Consider the following 18,309-nt stretch of genomic DNA (forward strand, 5'->3'; position numbering starts at 1 on the left):
TCCAAAGGCTTTCCTCTGAAGCATCGAAACCCAAATCAAGGCGTTTTCACAAAAAAAGATCGGTCGTTCGAGATGACGAATTCCCAGAAGTTACCATTAACATGGTCAACAAGGAAAAGTCTCCGATGGTTTCAAACGAGTCTAGCCCTAACTTTTCTCCAGGAAGAAGAGTCAATTCGGGAATAGCTTAATTAATGTCTCGGCTCCAGCTAGAAGCTGTAGGACCTAAATAATCCGCGGTCACCATCAACATGGCTGATAAGGGAAAGTCAATTCGACCTTCTAATTCTGATCCCCTCATATCGCATCGTTTGAGCCATTTGCGATCAGGAACCACTAGAAGCAGGGATTATCAAAGAATGAATAGAGGATTATCCTCAGATGACGAAGCGTCAGACGCTTGCTCCGCAATTGCTTCAAATTCTACTGTACCCAGCCTAGGGTAATCCTGTGAAGCGATCATCATCACTCCTGAAACAAATAACTCAGATGATCGAAAATGCTCTCGCTAAGCAGAAAGAAGAGTTTAAGGTTGAAATAGAACTGAACATACAACGGATTGTTTTCGTCGAAAGTTGTTTTCATTGATGATTCCATTGAAACTTAAATTGTTTACAGAGAATTACAATGAAAAATTGAGAAAATTACAACTCTCTTGGAAAATAACACAAAAATCGTTTATCGACTTTTGCTTTGTGGGACTTTGCCTATGCCGGGAGTGCTTTGACTCGTGGACCACCGATTCACTGATCGTGAGGGGGTTTGGAGATCCTTCCTTCGTTTATCGAAGTAAGGATTTGAAAGCGAATATCTTATCGATGTAAGATGTTCACTCTTCCAAAGATCAAGTCTGAGCTTAGATCTCTAGGAGTCACCAAGTGATGTTTATCAAATGGTGAAAATTCTCTCTTTCTTCCTCAAAATCACCAAAAGCTTAAGCCTTTTCTGCTCCAATCGGCTCTCTCCATTGTTTCGTGTCTAGGGAGGTATTTATGGGGGTAGGAGTGCACAATAGTGAAAACGGGGATGAAATAACTAACCACCTGACATCTCTTTGGCCGCGCCAGTCCATACTGCCGCGGCTATTGGCGCGGCAGTATGGACTGCCGTGGCCAAAGGAGCGGTTACCACCACGTTTCATCGTGCTTGAAACTGTTCTCCCACGACCTTTAACCACTTTTTTCGAGGTTTAACTGCTTGTCTACGTCAGCACACGTTCTATTTCTGATATGCCGCCATGTGGACTTTAAAAATCATTGTATAACTGCTTTGTAACCGCTGCAGCATCCCTTGTAATAGCCGCGCCACCATAGACTGTCGCGCCTTATGCGCGTCACCATGAGCTGCCGCGCCAAAGGCGCGTCACCCTAGGCTTCCGCGCCTAAGGCGCGTCACCCTGAGCTGTCGCGCCTAAGGCGCGTCATCATGGGTTGCTTGTTGGTGTATTTTGTCGCTGTATACACACTATTCTCTTCTCATCCTTGAGTTATGTTTTGATATCTATGAGCATTTTTTGATGCCTACAGATACCCCCTCCAAAGTATCTCAGACTCATTCTTTTATAGCAGAGTCTGGGACACTTTGGATAAGATAGGTTTCACTTGTAATCCCTTCAGTATTTAGCTGAAGAAGTTGCGTAAAAGTTGAAGTTGTACAGCATGGTCTGTAAATGGCTTCAATTCTTAACTTCTTCATCTCTTAGTCTATTCAGTGCTTTGTAGAATAGCTAAAATTCCTCCGGTGCTGCGTTTATCGCGTGACCGTTGTCGAAGTCTTGAATTTGAACTGCTATTGAAGAATGGAGAAACAGTTTATACTCATATACTTTATTGGAGTGTTCAGGAAATAGTTTAACCTCATATACCCGTTGGGAGGTTCAAGGAGATGCAGTTTATACTCATATACTCATCGGAGTTTTTGGGAAATGTATTCCAAACACAATGGGAAAAATACCCAAGGGATCATGGCGTTTCTATGCGTCGTAATGGACTGTGGTGTGTTAGCGTGTCAACGTTAACTGCCGCCGCCAGCTGCTCTACTTCCGCGCTCGAGCGCGCCAGCGTTATATACTGCGCGCTCCGAGCACGCCTAGTATTCGACTGTCGCGCTCAGCTTCGGCCAGTCGGTCTTATAAGGGTGCTGTCAGGCCTTTTTGGGTCATTTTTGCCCGCTGTTTTGAGTTCGAAATCTCCTCAAAATACCCTATATAAGCATCCTTTGGCTTTCCCCTCTTCACCCCTTCGTATTTGGACGATTTCTTGCTCGAACAAGATTTAGGGTTTTGGGTTCCTCTCTTAAATTTGAGATTTCCTTTGCTCTTTTCATCTTTCGAGTCCATTCCCCTCTATTCTCAGGTAAAACCGAACCCATCCCTTGCTTTTGGGTTTGTTTTGCTCTTTAATTTGAGATCTTATCCCAAAACCCTAACTTTTCTTGCATTTTAGGTTGATCTCACCATGTCTCCTAAGAGATCTAGGGTTTCCAAGGGGAGGTCTGTAGCCCAAGGGTCTGATGAGGTTGAGGCCGCCGCTACATCATTTGGAGGTAAGTTTTTAACTTCTTTTCTGTCCAAAAATTGATGCTTTTACTCGTATAACCTCGTTTGTCTCCTTTGAGAGGCATCCGGGAAGAGTTGACATCCTCCTTAGAGGGGATTGACACTAGAAAATACATATCTTGTTTAATCAAGACATGTACACGGCCAAAGTATGGATTTGGCGGGATTGACACTAGAAAATACATATCTTGTTTAATCAAGACATGTACACGGCCAAAGTATGGATTTGGCCCAAACTCATGGCTCTTTGAAGTCTGGAGTTGTTGTTCAGTTACCGCGACATCATGTACTGCCGCGGCTGAGCGCGGCAGCACACACTGCCGCGGTAACGCGCGGTAATGAATACCGTTGTGGCTACTTAGAGCAGGGATTTTGCTCTGTTAGCCTCTTTTATTCAACTGTTTTCCAACTTTTCTCTGCAGTCCACTTTCCTTCTGTGACCTTTTCTGATAGAGAAGACCTAGGCCAGAGTGGTATTCTTCATGCCTCTTTCAACGGTGATTTTCTGGTTAGAGAGGCCCGTCAGTTTAGTGAGGGTTGTGACGACAGCATTCCTGGGTTGATTTGTGAAGGAAGTCGTCGCACTCTGCGTGCTTTGTTGACTGACTCACCCTTAACCCCAATTCGAGACTCTACTAAGTCGCTAAAGAAACCTGACTATTTGTTCGGGGATTCTATTGAAGATCCGGATAATCTTTGTTGTGGTCCTGAAGCCTGGTTGAATGAACATGAAGGGGATTTTTTGTTCCTTCCCCCATTCCCTCGACAGTACTTAATTCTGCAACTAAGGAATTTAACTGTTTCGAGGAAGATGTCGTGGCACTTGACAGATGATCATGAACGCGTCCACTGCGGGTTCATTGGTAGGGATGTTAGTGCTCCTGGCTCCAGTGGTCGATACACCATTCGTGGTCTTCATCCCGGGATACTTGGACCAGATAGTGGACCTCAGAATGAACTGATGATAAAGGCTAATACTGTGAAGAATAGGCTTGCTCGGATCGGTAGAGAGTTCCCCCTCCCGAAGTTTAGATGTTATGGATGAGTTCATTCGCTCCCAGACAAATGGTGGTCTAGGATGACCAACTACATACTCAATCGTTGGGGTCAAGAGTTAGCGAACTTGGGATTATACGCTCCAGTCCGAGCCAGCATGCATGGTCTCCCGATAAGTGTAGATCACTTTCTCGTCTTGTTCGAGTCTTATAATCCAGAGACCAATACATTCTTCACTAAGTATGGGGAGTTAGGGCTTCCACTTCACGAAATAATGAAAGTGTCCGGATTGCCACTGGGGAACACTCCTTATCAAGAATACTTTCCCAACAATCGTCAGCTTATGAAGATGAAGAAGGCTGGCTCTGCTTCTTACGACATTTTCTGGGAATTAACTTGTCATTACCAAATAGCGATAGCCAGGATCGAGGTGAAGAGTAAGAAGGCAGCTCAAGTCAGTCTGAAGCAGTTCGCCGATTACTTGTTCCAGAATCTCGAGAGTTCGACTGGCGAGGCCGTTTGTGAATCACCCCCCTTGACTCCTTCTGATGTTAACAAGTTAATCACAAAAATCAATGCTCAGTCTTATACGACCGGATCATCCGAAGGCGGTTTTCCGAGGGGGTCGAAATTCAGCACTTTCTTGTGGCAAACTACAAAGAGGATGAAACATGCGACTCTTCTCTCTGGTTATTTGGCCATATGGTTAAAGAAGTGTGTAGTACTGCATCAATCTTTAGAGGCCCTTCCTCTTGAAGTTCTCTTTCCAGCTGTGCAATTAGCCGTCGGAGGTAGATTATCTTTACTCTCTGCCATGATTGCTGACATCCATAGCGGTCTACGCAATCTGACCAACACCTTTACAAAAGTGGGTGCTGAGCCTTCGAGTAAGATTCCCCTGTCGAGAGTTGAGCTACCATATACATATCTGATGGCGTGGTTGGTCCTCCACCGAACCGACATGATGTCAGCTCCCGACGTATCCGATCCAGAAATTCCGCTGCTACAGCTTTTAGAAGGATGTAAGTGGTTGAATCCTTCCCGACAATGGCCTGACAGGGTGAGGCAGTTCAGGAATGCCAGGTGCTGGGAATTTTATAAATGTTTCCCCCGATTTTCCGGTGCATATAATGACATGCTCATTGACGAGGAAATCTGGGGCCAACAGGACTTCTCTCAACATGGGCAGTTTTCATTGGCTCATGAACATTCGACCAGGCTACAATGTTTTCCGGTCAAGAAACATATGCAGAATCGAGCCTTACTTTCCTTGCCGATTTGCTCGACAATTCGGATATGACCAGCTATATGTCGGGAATCCCAATAACTGGCTAATGACTTGTGGAGGCCTTATCGATGGAGTTCGAGCCTGGTTCTGGAATGTTGTTGGCTGCACAGAAGCTCAATTTAGCTTACCCGTCGCTGAGCCCAATCTTCACATGACCTTTCTTTATTTCCGGTGGATTTTAGCCGCCAACATGCCCGTCACAAAGAAGAAGATTTCTGAACTAGAAGCTGAAGCTGTAGTTCGAAGAGTTATACCTTCCAGGAAAGGAAAGGGGCCCGCTACATCTTCCCTCAAAGGAAAACAAGCAGCTGATTCCGAAGAGAGTGATGACTTCGAAACATCCAGTGAGGAGGACGAAACCATAGGCGAAGCAGGGGCTGACATTCCTCTTTCTCCCGTGGCTCACAGAACTCGTCAAGCTTCTTCATCCCAATCACCCGGTGCTCCTTCTAAGGGTGTTCAGATGAGAGAGAAGAATATCCCCTTATCGTCTTCCAATAAAATGACCGTCAGATGGCCTGCCTTTGAAGAAGAAGAAGAAGAAGAAGAAGAAGATGTCACCCCACTTGTTGGCAGAAAGAGGTCCCGATCTCCTGCTTCTTCCGAGACTCAATCCTACCATGTTCAAGGGTCTGAACCGCGCACCAAATTTCGTCACGAGAGTTCTGAAGTTCCTCGAGATACTCGTGTACCGAAGAGGATTAAGAAGATGGCCCATCGACAACGTAAACTTTCCCCATTGTTCGAAGAGGAGTCTACCCAGGATATTCCGGTTGATGAGGGAGGTAAAATCTCATTCTTGTCTCTTTTTTTTATCTTCAAATATAGAATCTTATTTATTCTTTTGCTATTGTAGTGGGGCCAGAAGAAGAAGGAGAAATCCTGCCTGAACCTTCTTCTCCTGGTTTAATGGATGTTGATGAATCTAGTTTCACTCAACAAATACACAGAGCGATGGGTGAAGAATCCTTCAGCTTGGGTACCACTGTTCCTCCAGCTACTGTACCGACCTCGCCCACCACTGAGACAGGTACAAATGCTTCTTTATTTGGAGGGTACTTTCAGGAGATAAGTGAATCGGAATATATTCCTCTCCTACTAACTTGTGCGCTTTATCTTCTTTTAGTTAAACTAAAGGAGGTAGGTGCGAGTAGTAGCGTTGCTGATCCCGCAACTCTCACTGAAGGTAATCTTAGTTTTATTTGTTTCGATTCCTTCATACCTTTACATATGTACCAACGGGTCTTTCTGTTCTCCAGATATTCCGGCTAATGAGCCAAAAGATCAGGAAGTTACTCATGATATGGAGATTGGAGAATTCAATGAACGGGATTTTAATCTTGATATTTCTGAAGACGACCACCAGCGCATCTCCGATTTACTATCGGCTCCAGATCCGACTGCTACCGCAGGACCAACTACTAGAGTTGATTCTACTGAAGTAGGCACATCAGAAGGTATATACTTTCGGACTTAAGTCTTCAATTAAACTCTTATTTCTTCATCTTTGTGATTAAATAAGGATTTTAGATGTAGGACCAACGAGTGAAGTTGATGCATCTACTATCATTGGTGCATGCGACCAACCTGAAGGCCTAGGTTTCCTGCTTTTAACAGGTCCCCCGGCTGGAGTTGAACCGTCATCTACCATTCCTCCGACCTCTGATACTGTCGAAGCTGAACTTGTTGCGCCTTCTGATCCGACTCCAGTTGTTCATGAAGTTGGAGGGTCGAATGTTACCGTGGAAGAGCAATTTACTGCAACTTTGGCTCAACTTGGTACGTTTTGCCTTTAACGTGTTTCGTAGTTGGATTCATACTGGGAGAACATTGATTCATCTCTTTCTCATTTATAGAACTTGTTCCTCAAGAGTTTGTCGATTTGGACCCGAAGCCATCAGAAACTGCAATTGAACAACAGCCTGATGTGGTGAATCCACCGCCCAGCATTATTTCTGAAAAACTTCGGTTGCCGTGGAACGCGTCCCAGCGTCGACAAGTCAAGGTAATCAAACTATAGAATTTCCTGTTGAATTTGGGATAATCCTGTTCATTGCTATATGCGAGCATGTCTATCTTATATTCATTTCATTCGTTCACTTTGCAGCTCTTTCTTCATTATTGTCCGATCGTATTCGAGCTTTATTAGCAGATGAAGATCCGGACAAAGCTGTCATTTGCGCTGACGTACAAAGTTTTTGTCCTTTTCTTGAACATCATGGTTGATCGAATTCTCCTTAAAGGTTCACCTTTCGAACATTTTAGGAAATCTCTCGATCGCCATGTATCAGGAATTAGAGAATACGGGTGCGCTGAATTATCCGACTCGATTGAAGCTTACTTGATCGATCTTAAACAAAATATTGAACAGTTGCAGAATTTTCGTGTTAATGGCGCGCCTTCTTACATTGCTTCCCAAATGGACCTGAGACTACAAGCATGGCGTGATTCTCAGAAATCCGTTGAATCTGAACTTCAAATGTTGAAAACTCGCATTAATCAACTCCGGGTGAGCGCTGCCAAGAAGACACAAATCAAGGTAGACCTGTATCGTGACTTGGAGTCGCGTCGGGCAGAGATAGCCCAATTAGAAGAGCAACTTGCCAAAGCTAGGGATGCTCGTGAAGTTTTGGAGTCTGATTTAGCGGAGGTAACCCAAGCTGAGGTGAATCTATTCCAGCAGCTGAATCTTCAAGACAAGATTTTTGCTGACAAAGAACAAGAGGTTGCCAGAATTCAAAGCGTTAATGAAGAAAGTTTTAAAGCTAACTTGATACCTGAACTTGAACTGGCTTATGTGATAGAGCTCTCCCGATTAGAGGATCAACTCCGTCATTACAAATTATTGTAATTTGAAAACATATATTTTTATAGCTCTGTTTGAACTCTTTTGGTAAATATAGTGAACTCTTTTTTATTCATTGAGATTTTATTATGATTACTCATTCTTGTTTAGAATAAATAACCATGATACTTATAGGATTTTTTATGATTACTCATTCTTGTTTAGAATAAATAACCATGATACTTATAGGATTTTTGGCAAATCCTCAGCCATCAACGGATTTGATATGCCTTTACCGATTACCGTTTGAATCGGGCTAGTATGTGAATTATCTAAGTCCGTTTCACATATAACGTTGGGCTAAAAGAATTAAACTCTTTTAGGCTTTGAACTACAATATTGAATATGTAGGCTATGTGTGTTAGATGTAGGCTTATCTCTAATGGGGGATAGAGATAACATCCCCCACGCGTGAATAACATGGATTTTGAAATGTAAGTAGGTTATATCCTTTATGCAGGAAAATGAACCCAAAATTATAAAGAAAGAATTGGGTGTTCTATCTTTCAATCTCTTGTTTGTTGGTAGAGATAAACCCCAGAATCGGATAGGAATAATTTTATATTCCATCTCCTGGTCTCTTGTTTGTTGGTAGAGATGAACCCAAAATCGGAGAGGAAGAATTTTATATTCTATCTCCTAGTCTCTTGTTTGTTGATAGAGATGAACCCAAAATCGGAGAGGATGAATTTTATATTCTATCTCCTGATGCAAAGGAAACTCGAAGTGGGATCTCCACTTAAAGAATCTGGATTGGTCTGAATAATCCTAACTGTCATAAGGTTTAATTATTCAATTCAAAAGTGGACCTTTCGTTCGCAATATGAATCGAAAGGAGATTTTGGTTGTGGTCCTAACTATAGTAAGGTTTGACCAAGTGGGAGTTTTGAGATGATCCTAACTGTAAGAATGTTTGATCGCTCGATTTGTGGACCTCTCGTTCATTGAAAGAATCGAGGATGAATTTTGGTTTTGATCCTAACTGTAGTAAGGTTTGACCAAATGATGAATGGGAGTGGGGTACAAATAACAATGAGTTTGTTGACTTGTACAAGCTACTCAGTGGGAACTTTTGATGTCAAACACAAGAATTTGACACGAAATGATTCGGCGACTGATACGGACCGATAACCTAAATTTTTGACATTGTATCATAATTTCAGCATTAGGAATGCTAGAAAACAGATACAACGGGAGTTTGAAGGATTTTAATCCGTGACTGATTTGATAGACCCCACCGTCGGTCGATTCGATTGGTGGGGGATTTTGTGAGGAAAGATTAACTATTTACAGATCTCAATCTCATCTCACTAAAAGCCGTAAAGAACTTTATGGTAGTAAAAAAATGGAATATTCGAATGATCAGTTTCTCATTTAGAACAATCGACTGATCTCGGGTTATCCCGAAACATCCTATACAGGATTCTCTAGGAACTTCCCGTTTTACATAGGTTATCCTGAACATATTACGGATAATATTTTTTCAGGAACTTTCCATTTATTGGCATCATCAATTTGTTACCATCCTGGGTAATCAGGCGATAAGCACCGTTTGAATAGACTGTTTCTATTACAAACGGTCCTTCCCATTTGGGTTGGAATTTTCCTTTCTTCTTAGAATTGAGAATCATGGGCCTTCGAACAGCGAGAACCATATCTCCTTCTTTAAAACTTCGTCGCCGGACCTTTTTATCGAAAGTCCGAGAAATTCTAGCTTGATAAAACTCGATTTGTTGTTGAGCTTCCAAGCGCTTTTTATCTAACACTTCTAGTTCCTCGAGACGTTTCTGATGATGTTCTTCAGTCGTCATTCCCGTTGTGAGAGCGATGAAGAGAGAAGGAATTTGTATTTCTAGAGGAAGGACGGCTTCACACCCATATGTTAAGGAATATGGGGTTGCTCCAGTTGGCGTACGGACAGTTGTACGATAAGCCCATAGTGCTTCGTCGAGTTTGTCGTCCCAATCTCGCTTATTGGTTTTCACAAGTTTTGCCAAAATCTTGATAATGGTCTTGTTAAAAGCTTCGGCCAATCCGTTAGCTGTGGGGTTGTAAGCAGTTGATGAAACGTCCTTAATCCCGAATTTGCCGCAGAATTTGATAAATGCGTTGCTAACGAATTGAGGACCATTATCGTGCACTATTCGCCTTGGGACACCATACCGATATATGATATGGTGTTTAATAAATTTGACCAAATCACTCGTCTTCACTTCTCTAAGTGGAACTGCTTCTGCCCATTTTGAGAAATAATTTGTGATTGCTAAAATAAAATGGTCCCCTTTAACCGAAGGCGGAAAGATAGGACCTACAATATCTATTCCCCATGTTTCGAATGGCCACGATGTTGCCGATGGGTGTAAATATTCGGGAGGCTAGTGCATATAATTTGCATGTAATTGACATAATTGACATCGTCGGGCATAGTCAACTGCATCCTTTACCATAGTTGGCCAATAATATTCAATTCTCCTAAGTCGGTCGCAGAGTTTAGGACCGGGTTGATGTGCACCGCATGTCCCATCATGGGCCTCTTTGAGTGCTTGTTCTGCTTCTTTATTGGATAGACAACGGAGTAATAGACCATCGTACAATCGTCGGTACAACATTTGTGCTTCAGCGTTGTAGTAAAATCTCGGTGCTCTCCGCCGAATCGAATCCCTTTCTCTTACGTCTTCAGGTAAAATACCATGTAGGACATAATCGATAATAGGGAAACGTCAATCTCGAACTTCGGGTTCAACTCCTGTTGAATATGATTCTTTGGCAACCGAATCATAGACAGGAATAATAAGTTGGTGAGTTCTCACTGTAATTAATTGTTCTGTCTCGGGAGGCTGAGCCAAAGATACCGCCAATGCCGCCAATGCGTCTGCGTATGCATTTTGGAGACGCGGAACATACTCGATGAAAAATTCTTCAAACGAGCTTGCCATCTCAATGGCCACCTGGTGGTATGGAATCAGTTCTCGATTTCTGACTTCATACTCTCCTCGTATCTGATTAACTACCAATTGAGAATCCCCAAAAGCTTCAAGGTACTCGACCCCCAGCTCTTTGGCAAAATTAAGTCCAATTATTAATGTGTTGTACTCGGCCACGTTATTAGAGCATGGTTCGATCAATGAGTATGCTCTAGGTAAGACATGCTTTTCCGGGGAAACTAAAACGACCCCCACTCCTGAGGAGATTTTAGAACATCCGGACGCGCTCGCCACGTTGGTTGCACGAGAAGCCCCATCGAAGTATAATTGCCACACTTTCTGATGTGAGGTGATATTAACTTCGTGAGTTTCATCTGGCAGATCGTCGTACAACTCAACTACATCTTTCATAGGGTTTTCCGCCAAAAGATCGCAAATAGCTCGTCCCTTAACTGACTTTTGTTGCTTGAAGTACAGATCATATTGCGATAACAGTAGAGCCCACCTGGCTAAACGCCAATTCATGGAGGCCAGTTGGGTCATGAATACCCAGATTGGGTTTATGTTGAAAATGACATAAATTGTCTATCCAACCAAATAATGTCGCATTTTTTAGATTGCGAATACCAAGGCGAGGCATTCCTTCTCAATCATCAGATAACGAGACTCAGCTCCTACCAATGTACAACTCAGATAATACACAGCTTGTTCGTGACCGTTATCGTCGTCTTGTGCGAGTAATGCACTTAACGAATGGCTCGTCGCTTTGACATAAATCAAAAACGGTCTGCCTGATTTTGGTGCAACGAGAATAGGTGGATTCGCCAGATATTTTTTAATATCTTCGAATGCCTTTTGGCATGCTTCATCCCAAACGAATGACACTTCTTTCTTCGCGAGTTTAGAGAACGGTTGACATTTTCCAGACAGATTTGATATAAACCGACGGATATATGCTAATCGACCTTGCAACCCTCTGAGTTCTTTAAGATTCCTCGGGGGTTGTAATTCATGTATCGCCTTTACCTTATCAGGATCGATATGAATACCTTTTGTGGTGATGACGAACCCGAGAAATTTACCGCTGGATATTCCAAGGAATGATTTAGTTGGATTCATTTTTAACTGGTGAGTCCTCATAAGATCGAACATCGTCTTCAAATCGTTAATGTGATCGTTTTTATCATGGCTCTTAACGACCAGGTCATCAACGTAGCATTCAACTGTCTTCCGAAGGTGCTCTTGAAAGATCTTCGTCATTGCTCGTTGGTACGTAGCACCGGCATTCTTCAAACCGAAAGGCATAACAGTATAACAAAAGACACCAAGGGGTGTTCTGAATGCCGTATGCTTTTCATCGTCTGGGTGCATCTTGATCTGATTATATCCAGAAAATCCGTCCATAAATGACATTCTCTCGAACCTGCATGTGTTGTCAATGATGACATCCGTAATTGGTAAGGGGAAGTCATCTTTAGGACAAGCGGTATTCAGATCTCTGAAGTCAATACAGATTCTGATCTTTCCGTTCTTTTTAAGGACTGGAACAATATTGGCCAGCCATTCAGGATGTTGTTCTTCTCTGACAAAACCCGAATCAATTAGTTTCTTGACTTCAGTTTCTATTGCCTCCATAATTTGCGGACGAAATCGTCTCTGTTGTTGCTTGACGGGTTTAACATCTGGTTTAATATTAAGGCTGTGCATTGCTACATCTGGATCGAGCCCTGGCATATCTTCATAATTCCATGCGAAAACGTCGATATACTCTCTAATGAGGGTGATTAATTCTTCTTTTTCATCCGACGGAAGATCACCGCTAATAAATATAGGTTTCGGATTATTTTCGTCACCCATATTAACTTGGACTACTTTATCCTCCGTAGGAGGTTCTCTTTGCTCAAATCGATCACCGTATTGGATATTCATGTAATGTATCCAGGGATCTTCCCAAGTGGGCAACTGATCGTCTCCTTCTGTTGTGGAAGGATCAACCGTTGCCATGTTTGACATGAGAGTTTTGAACCTTTCCCCAATACTCACATCAGAATCCCAGGTTGAAGTATCGGATGAATGTCCACTCTTATTTGTTAATTGGTTGATGATCTGCTGGCAATATTCGTCATCAGATGATGAAGCATAACCTAGACCCCTTTTATGACCGTAATAATTATCTGGTTTTCTTTTTGGTACGTAGGCAGGACGGGATGGAACCCTGACGCCTTGACCAAAATGAAGACCTTCGTCGAGCGAGAGGTCAAAGCCTTGGTTCATCATATAATCATTCGCTTGTGAACTGTACCGAGAGAAATGTCGTCCGGGTTCTTCATCATCCGAATTAGTGTCTAAGAAAATATCTGGGGTAGGGGATGGCTCCCCTTTTCCAAAGACTATTTCTTTTTCACCCCCTGTCTTTGCGGGTAGGATCATAGTTGTCCCGAATGAACTTTGAACGTGTTTCGTCGTCATCGTACAAGACGAACGAAGTGGCATATGTAGACTAGGGTCGTCATACAATTCCTGCATTACATTATCGAGACAACGCGAGTACTCTAAATCATTATTTATTATTTCATCGGCAAGCTGCCAGTTACAAATTTCATCCGACGAATTACCACCGTCAAGATCGATTACAAGAGGTTCAATGTCATTTAGCACAAGACCTTCACTATAATCGAGCCCAGCTTCGGTATCAACTTCCTCTCCGCTGTCCGTACCATGGGCCGATGGTTCAGTATCGGATTCAGCACCGTAAAGAAGGGAGTCAGTAAAATAATTTTCTAACCCCTTAAACGGTTGCTTGTCCGCGACCACCGTCTTAACCTCGTTATTAGTGTCGACATATTTTAGACACTGATGAAGGGTGGAGGGAACTATAAGATTACTGTGGATCCATGGGCGACCCAACAGTAAGTTATAGGAAGTCTCTACATCAATCACATAGCAGGTGACTTCAGACTTCAAGTCTCTAAGTTGACACTTCACCCGAATTTTTCCCAACGGTCTTGACCCACTAGTATTGAACCCATAGATAACAGTTCCCGTAGAGGCTAGCTTGCTGGCGGGAATTCCGAGGTGGTACATCAACCGAAGCGGCATGATGCTAACAGCGGAACTCGGATCAACTTGAATCCGATTGACAACGCTCGAGCCAATATATCCGGTGAAATATAGAGGCCTATCATGTTTTGAATTTCTGACTTGCATATCTTCTTTTGTGAAAGCAATGCAAGGAAATTTCGTGGCTGCCAGATTGCAATGCTGAACTGATGACTCTGGCTTTTCAGGAATTGGCTTAATCTGAGTCAGGAATACCTCAGAATCAGCCAAGGCTTCTTGTAAAGCTTCTCTGGTATCTTTCGATAGGCGTAATAACTCGTATAGCATGATCCTTGCTGGGATGTTAGCCAACTGAGTCATAACATCGAAGCGGTATGGAGTATTCGAGCTTTCTGGTTTGTCTCGTCCGATCGGTCGGTTGAAACGAGACTGCTTCGGAATTTGAACTTCTTTATGTTGGGGTTCCTTTTCTTTTTGTTTAACCGGTTGTTGCGGCTTCCCAGTAGCTATAGGAGGGGTTGCAACTACCCCCAGCTCCGTAAGAGTTTTAGCATCTGGGTTAGAGGCTTCAGGATATTTATAATGGTATTCATTCCCACCTCTTGTAGCGAAAGATTCTTGCTCCTCTTCAAAAAGCGGTAAAGCTGGAATCTCTTCATCATTCTTTTCGGGAATTGCCGAGGCTCCATAACAAGACTTCTCTTTTCCTTTGCCGTTTGATTTCTTCTTTAATGTGGATGTCGTCCACTGTTCATCTTCAAGCAAATCCGGATGAACCCAAAGGATTTCGCCATTGGGGGTTGTGTGAGATACAAGCCCTTTTTTATGCTGTCCATGAGGGTCATCGTTGATGGTCTGCATCTTGACCTTTGATACTGGTTCGGCTTGAAACCAGGATAAAGGAACCGATCCGAAGCTGATAGACACTGCATTCGCACCTACTTTCTTCTCTTTCAGTTTTGGTGTTACGATTCCAACATCGATTAAGGTTTGTATTTTGTCTTTCAAGACATAACACGTCTTAGTGGGATGGTGGACCCTTCGGTGATATGCACAATATTTCGAGTCATTCGTCTTCTTCGCTTCTTCTTGGTTTGTGACCGGTGGAAGCTTGATCTTGTTGTTATCCAGCAGGTATTTGAAGATGACCGGAACTTCATCATCCTTAAAAGAATACTCATTCGGGAATTTAGGCTCTGAGGCCTTAAACTGCTTCGGAGGCTGTTGATTCTGATTCGGCGCTAATTGGAAAGATGACTACTGTGGTTGTTGTTGTGGCTGTTGTGATGTTTGATGCGCGTCAACAGCAGCCCCGGACCCTCTTCCTTTGCCTCGAGAGTTAAAGTTCTGTTTTTGAGGATTATCTTGTGGCAGTCCTCTCTCTAACTTCTTTCACTTAAGAAAATGCTCGGCTTGTTCACCTCTCACTTTTAACTCCTTCCAAGTTTTAGAAGGCACAACCCCCATGACTTCTAACACATCTAGCGACAAGTTATTGTGACATGTCTGTAGGATAAACTCTTCTGTGAGTGGATCTCGGCAATTTACCACTTTATTCCAGAACCGCTTGACGAAGACATCAACTAACTCCCCGTCCTTCTGCTTCTCGTCCAACAAGGTGCCGATAGAGACTTCGGTGTCGTCGTCGAAGAAATTGGTGAGGAACAATCCTTCCATATCCTCCCAGCTAGTGATACTTCCGGGTTTAAGACGTCGGTACCAATCGAAGGCAGGCCCACGAAGGGTTCCTACGAATGACCGAACCATCAAAGCTTCGTTTCCGGATATAGTGCCAAGATGCGACTTGAAATAGATCAAGTGCTGAGTTGGTGAACCCCTGCCATCAAAAGGAGTAAAGTTAATCAAATTAAACTTTGGGGGATAAGGAATCAGATCCCACTCCCTCGGGTACGGGTATGGAATGCCTGTTTTCTTCACTTCTTGGGCCGTCATCAAAGCATTAACTTTGCTCTCAAGATCTTGCATCTTCTTGTCTTCTTCCTCACTCTTCTTCAAGTAGATTTGAGGAGGTTGAGTGGATGATTTAGCTGGACCATTTTCGGAATTGTCTTTATCTAGAGGATGATCAGCAAAGATAGTCTCATCTTCTTCATTATCCACCTCAGCTATACGTACAGGAATAACGTTACGCTGGCTGGATTCTGCCTTTTGGCTCGATTCCGGTTGATGTTGTTGAGCTTGCAAATCTTGCATCTGCTGCATTGTCAACTCCATCTCGGTTTTGATTTTAGCTCTAATTTTCTCACGTTGTTTAGCTAACGCTTCCTGTAATATCTGAGCCAATTGATCTGGCGTGATTGCGAATGATTCTCTGGCTCGCCCAACACTAGATGTGGTATCATCCGACGCAACAGCAGAACAAGTATCTGACAGTTCCTCCTCTGAAGATAACCCCTCGTGCATTCTCTTGTAGTCTCGACGTCGGTTGGCTCTTCTTTGTAACCGCGACATTCTTTGAGATAGACCCCGCTCAACTCTCCCTCCCGGAGAGAAATCAAGATCAGGGTTGACTAATTATTGTTTTTCTCTGTCGGTCATATTAATAGTAACCTCAGGGAATTCATCTCGTCGAATTGCAGGTCTCTTCTTGTTGAAGCGTCTCACTTTGGGTCTTGACGCTTCAGTGGAAAGTCTTTGAAATACGGACGGAGACTCTTGTTGAATTAGTTTTAGAGCAACCACATTCTGTCAATACTGCTTTAATGAGCCTCTCACAGGAGCAGTGAGACTCGTCTTCTCGGACAATTCTTTTTCTTGAGTTATGGTTTTGATAGTACAGCTCATCGTTATTGTGATTTGAGCAACCTATCTGTTGTTTTTGAACCTTGTTAACATGCACAGGACGACTAGTCGTCGCCTCTGGGCGATCCAAGGTTGAATTCTTAAATCCACCCCTTTGCGGGAATGGATTTTTCATGGGTCCTAAACGAGAATGAATTGGTATTTTCTCGTTTTGGACTTGTACAGTTCTAACCGGAGGGTATTTACGACCCCCTGTATAAGAAACCATTAAAGGTTTATCTGTTAGATCTGTGTGTTCTTTAATTAGGGATTTGCCTCGATCGTTAGCCAAAGGATCGAGGCGATCCGCTATTGTGACTTTAAATTTCGATAGGTCGGGACTGACCCATGGTTTCACTGGTGATGCGGTAGACGGACCCGGAATGGATGTCTGCAGCGTCTTCGGAATCCAAACTTTACGGTTTCTTGGTGGTTCTTCAGACATTACTTCTTTCTTCTTTTGTTGACGAAGGGCACGAGCGTGAGCAGCCTTTGCCTGGCGCTTTTGTATACGCTCTTTAAGGGTCGAACAGGCACTTTTGACGAGAGTCCATTCCTCCGTCGTAAGCTGTGCAGAAATATGGTTAGTTTGCCGCTGAGGCAACTGAACCACCTTATGCTTCCTCGACTCTAGGTACGCATAATAGTGGACCCCGTTGGTTTGTTGCAAGGCCTTAGCCAATTGACGAGCACGGCGCTGACGTTGTCTCTGACGAGCTCTTTTCGTCAGCACTGGTGAGCTATGATTCAACGACTCCTTAATTGGTGCGGAGTCACTTGGAGCAGAGATGTTACAGGTAGATTCCTTAGCAACAATTGGGAAAGAACCTTCACCTGCGGTCTTCATCGGAATCGAAGACTTGAAAACTTTCTTGGAAGAGGAAATCTTCCTGCACTTGTTAGGAGAGGAAGATTTCGAGGATGAGGATAACAGATACTCCTCGAATTTTGCCTGATCGAACTCATATTCGATCTCTTCATTGACTACGATCTTGATCGGCTGCGACACTGCGGCCTCGGCAGCGAGGCCGCTGGCTCCCACTGTGGTCGCCAGTTTGTTTTCGTCGAAAGTTATTTTCATTGATGATTCTATTGAAACTTAAATGTTTACATAGAATTATAATGAAAAATTGAGAAAATTATAACTCTCTTGGAAAATAACACAAAAATCGTTTATCGACTTTTGCTTTGTGAAACTTTGCCTATGCCGGGAGTGCTTTGACTCGTGGACCACCGATTCACTGATCGTGAGGGGGTTTGGAGATCCTTCCTTCGTTTATCGAAGTAAGGATTTGAAAGCGAATATCTTATCGATGTAAGATGTTCACTCTTCCAAAGATCAAGTCTGAGCTTAGATCTCTAGGAGTCACCAAGTGATGTTTATCAAAGGGTGAAAATTCTCTCTTTCTTCCTCAAAATCACCAAAAGCTCAAGCCTTTTCTACTCCAATCTGCTCTCTCTCCTTTGTTTCGTGTCTAGGAAGGTATTTATAGGGGTAGGAGTGCACAACAGTGGAAACGGGGATGAAATAACTAACCACCTGACATCTCTTTGGCCGCGCCAGTCTATACTGCCGCGGCTACTGGCGCAGCAGTATGGACTGTCGCGGCCAAAGGAGCGGTTACCACCACGTTTTATCGTGCTTGAAACTGTTCTCCCACGACCTTTAACCACTTTTTTCGAGGTTTAACTGCTTGTCTATGTCAGCACACGTTCTATTTCTGATATGCCGCCACGTGGACTTTAAAAATCATTGTATAACTGCTTTATAACCGCTACAGCATCCCTTGTAATAGCCGCGCCACCATAGACTGCCGCGCCTTAGGCGCGTCACCCT

The sequence above is a fragment of the Asparagus officinalis genome, chromosome 4 (genome assembly GCF_001876935.1).
Source record: "Asparagus officinalis chromosome 4, Aspof.V1, whole genome shotgun sequence".
NCBI lineage: Eukaryota > Viridiplantae > Streptophyta > Magnoliopsida > Asparagales > Asparagaceae > Asparagus > Asparagus officinalis.